The sequence below is a fragment of the Camelus dromedarius genome, chromosome 6 (genome assembly GCF_036321535.1).
Source record: "Camelus dromedarius isolate mCamDro1 chromosome 6, mCamDro1.pat, whole genome shotgun sequence".
NCBI classification, from domain to species: Eukaryota; Metazoa; Chordata; class Mammalia; order Artiodactyla; family Camelidae; genus Camelus; species Camelus dromedarius.
In genome coordinates, this window is record NC_087441.1 from 3,624,716 (window position 1) to 3,629,315 (window position 4,600).

Consider the following 4,600-nt stretch of genomic DNA (forward strand, 5'->3'; position numbering starts at 1 on the left):
TACTTTTTGCAGTTAGAGCATCTGAACATTCTGCACCTCTGAAGCAGAGACAAGGTGAAAAAACAAGCGCTGAGATTCATTACTGTTATTATTGTTATTGTATGTTTTAGTAAATGCGGACTCTCAATCCACTGTCCCCAGAGGGACTCTGCAATCACGAGGCATTCAGCCAAGCAGTCGTGTTTTATTCATGAGGCTGGTTTGTTTACGTTAAAAGAAACGGAAGCGCTGTTCCCGCCGCCTCCTGCACCCAGCCTCGCAGAGCAGCTGTGGCCTTTCAGTCCCGCTTCCCTGGCCCTTTCTCCTGGAGGCTGAAGGCGTCCGGCCCTTCCCTCACCGGCCGTCTGCGCCTCCCGCGCCCCGCTTGTGCGCGCCCTCGCTGCAGCGTGTCAGGAGCAGACGCGCTGACGCGCAGTTCGCCCTCGCTGAACACCCCCCTGGGTCCGGCTTCGCGCGCAACGGCGCTGCTGAGGGAGTCACGCGGGGCCTGGCTCTGCCGGTAGTTTCTCGGGGACAGGATCTGCCGCTGGGGCCGTGGAAGGGCCCGGGACTTCCTGACAGTTTCCAGTCACGTCCCTGGTACCCAGGCAGCAGGGTCAGTTAGCGCTTTCAGCAGTCAGTGTGCGTGGCTGGGGAAGGGCTGGTGGACGGGGAGGGGGGAAGGGGGAGGGGGAGGGGGAGGGGAGGGGAGGGGGCGGCCTTCCCCGCTGGTAGTCGGTGAACTGACAGCTGCTGGGACGGTACTTACTGAGCACCTACAACCTGTGACGTTTGTGCTTCTGTGAAACTTCCAGTAACTCAGTGGAGTATAAAGGATGGTTACACCCCATCAATAATTTTAATTACCTGAAGAAACAAGCCATGTGCACATAAAGCAGTTTTAATAATGAAAATTCACATCGTACAGAAGTTGATAGTTTGCAAAGGACATCAGTCTCATAGGAGCCTCGTAAAACTTCGGGAAGGTAAGTGACAGCGAGTTCCACAACCTCCACTCCAGGGGACTGAGAAACTGAGTCTCAGAGCTGCGCAGACCAGCAAGCGGCTGAGCGGGGGCTTCGGTTGCTTGTAGATGGTCATCCCCGCCCCCGGATTTGCGTGGCAGCGGGGTCAGTGCACCCCCAAAGCGGCACGTGCAGAGAGCCAGCCGTGGGACTGAGCTCGTGTCGGGCAGGAACTACTGTCTCCTGAGACTCAAAGCAACACAACTTTGTAAAAGGAGTTTGGACCTGAACTCAGAAGAGGGTGCGGGCGCAGGCTTGGGAGAAACAGAGAGGTTGGAGAGGATATTCTAATTCAGAACACTGCAGACCTGAGCTTTCACTCAAGGCGGTGCCACGTTCTCCATGAGGAGCTCAGGACTCAGCCCCCACGGAGCAGAGGTCTGGGTTCTGGGTGCAGTAGATACAAAATTGGGAAAGAATACAGGGGGCAAGTGCAGATAAGCAGACACTGGGAGTCGTTGCTGGGATAATCAGGGAGGCCGCACTGTCCAAAAGGTTTAGTTCTACTTATCGAAAGGCTCATTTCATTTAAACGTTTGGCAAAATCGTGGTTGATTTTATGGTGTCTTACACCAATCCTGATACATTGTTTCTATTTATAACTTTAGTTAAAAAATATTTTGAATCTTCACCCTAGTAGAGCTGTAACTGTGGTCAAATCTAAAAAAAACGGACCCCCTATTTCTCCATGTGTTTAGATTAGAAAGATGCAGCTGAGCCTTGCAACTGGCCCCATGCATTTTCCCTTCCACAATTTGGCAAAACTGTAGCAACCTCCCCTCAAACGCTGGCCTCTGTCCTTGTCCGAGCACAATGGAAGCTTTCACATTTCTGCCAAAAGGCTTATTCACAATTATGCAACCCTTTCTGGAAGCTTCCCACGGAAAGTCACACAGAGTGATGCAGGCACCCCGTTTGTCTGGGTTCCTGCCGAGAGGTAGCAATTTAACGAAAACAAGGAAGCCGGACCACATCGTGAGTCAGATTTTAACGTGCGAGCCCTGCATACTAAGTTGTTAACGACCCGCTCGTATCATTCACATTAATGAAAACGCGGTCAGTCTAACATTCTAAACGCACTTAATGTTAAAAGCACTCTTCATTCCCACACCGACCGGATTATGTGCTAGTTTTTATCTTTTTTTTCTTGAGCCTAAAATGATGGGTTAGGGAGAAATATGCTTCTTGTGCTTATACTGAAAAAAAAAAAAAAAAAGAGAATTCTTGCAAATAGCAATGAAATATCGTATTTCCACTCTAAAATATTTAACATTATTCAGAGGAATGTATTTAAATGAGACCAGCAATGAAGCATAAAATATTCCGTTCCCCAACACAGCAGCGCGCTCTCTTTGTTTCGGTAACTTCCTTCTAGAAGGTGCATTCAGATGAAAAGTTCAACCCCTTTAGATTTGCTGGCTGTTTACTTTAATTTATTTCAATAATCATGTAATTAGCTCATCACCTCTCGCACATTCACTATTTCCCTCCTAGGTACTTGTGTTGTTGACTTGAGGGACTTTATGAAGTTCTGTGTACAGAATTAATAAGTGGAATAATTTATATCTTTGCTGTTCGCAAAAAGCCATTGTGACTCGGAACAGCTTTCTCCTCTGCAGTCAGGACACTGCGGGTGCTGCGGTCCTTGGCTGGTACTGCTTCCAGGAACCAATTTAGAATATAGTTCACTCTATTCTGTTACATTTTGATTTCTTAACCTGTAGATTTTGTATTTGAAGTCATTTCTAAGAAACTTCCTGTCAAGGATTTTAAATTACTAATCAAAGTCATGCTATGTAACACACAAACTGGTGCAGATTTGAGACTGAGAAAAAACAAGAGGACGCTTTTGACATTTTTCTTGAAGAGATGATGACAAAAGTAAATAAGGAGTTCTACAATTGTAAATGAAAATAGACAAATTCTCTGTCTCCTTAGTACTCTCTCTCTTTCTCTGTCCTCCATCCCAGCTCCTTTTCTTCCTTCTTTTTTACATGTGAGAAGGTAAGCAGAAATGATTATCATGAAAATACTTCCGGAGACACACAAGGGAGCAAGCAGCTGTGCGGATTCAAAAAGATGGATGAAGGGACAGGTGGATACTTCCTTTGAATGAGATGAGGATCTCAACAGGCAGAGGCAGTTTCCTAGAGAAGGGAGAGGGGGACTAAACAACTGTGCCCGTGGTTGAGGCTTTAGGCAATAAGATAATGTTATAATTGAGTCATAAGACTACTAAAGAATTTAGTGGGAAAAATGCATGTAGATTTACTAGGATTTTCCCCAAATCTGAGAAGTCAAACTAAGGAAGCACCAAGTAGTAGAAATAAAATTGAAACAGATTTCAGGTTAATTAAAAGAAGGACTTTGAAACAATCAAAACTTTTCTAAAAATGTAATATATTTCCTCAGCATTAACACTCTTTTCATGAATTGAGATGTTCAAATACAATTTATCATCATTTGCTGGGTTCATTTCAGAACAGACTCAGACATTAGCTATGTGATTAGACAAAATTATCTATAAGTTCTATTTTAATACTTAATCAATGGTTCTAAGCTTTCTTCTCTTTCTGTTTAATTTTTAGCTGTTAAAATAAACAGATACTATCTTTGCAAGTTTTACACGACAGATGAAAGGATGGTCCTGATTGCACTTCAATGAAACACTTTGTAGCTTGGAACATGACAGATTGGTGATGCTTGTCTGGCTCAATAAACAAAGTAAAGAGACCACTTCTGAGAACTGCATTTAGACCTGTAATTACTGAAAACACAGATATGACAACTTTGCCAATATTTGATTTCCAAATTTGAGCAGATAATATTAGCGTGTTTTAATAGCTATAATGAGTGTATTCTGGTATGCTGATAAAAATAGAGGGAACAGGGCTTGAAATCAAGACAGGATTGAGATATGCATTAAAAATAACTGAGACAATTAAATGAGAAAGGTACACAGAATCCTGGTGCAGTGACTATCTCATTATTGTTATGACATTAATTTGATTATGACACCCCAAGCAGACGATCTTAATCTTCCTAATGCAAATAAAGAGGAAAAATTCCAATTCACATATCATTGTATTTTCATTTCTGTCCATTTGCACGTATCACTTCATTTTTATTTTGAGGCTTTCCCTTTGATCCAATGGCTTGTTTAGAAGTGTGTGTTTAATTTCCAAGTGTCCGAGATTTTCATGTTGTCTCTCTGTTACCAGTTTCCAGTTTGATTCCTTTATGGTAGGAGAACACACTCTATGTGGCTTGATTTCTGTTAAATGTGTTGAGGTTTGTTTTTATAAACCAGAATATGATCTATCTTGGTGAATGTTCCAGGGATGTTTGAAAAAAATGTATTTTCTGCTGTGGCTGAGTGGTGTTCTAGAAAGGTCCATTAGAACCTGTGGATTGCTGGTTATTCACAGACTATTGAAAACCTCCTCGTTAAACCTTTTTTAATGCTTTGTATTTTAGACAAATATTTTAAAGACCCATTATTTAACTTTCATTAAAAAAATGCAAGCTACATTGCATTCTGTATAGAAGTTTAATATAGTCTTAATTATAGTGTAGATTCCCACACAGGTCTCTCT

The 4,600-nt window shown here is 42.8% G+C and overlaps 1 long non-coding RNA gene across 1 annotated transcript; it reads left to right on the plus strand.

Annotated features, from left to right (window-relative positions):
* The first annotated feature begins 723 nt into the window (after nt 1-723).
* Nucleotides 724-4,079, plus strand: LOC116154470 (uncharacterized). Its single transcript, XR_004138417.2, has 2 exons — nt 724-965; nt 3,593-4,079. It is a non-coding gene; the product is annotated as an uncharacterized LOC116154470 (long non-coding RNA).
* Nucleotides 4,080-4,600: the final 521 nt, after the last annotated feature.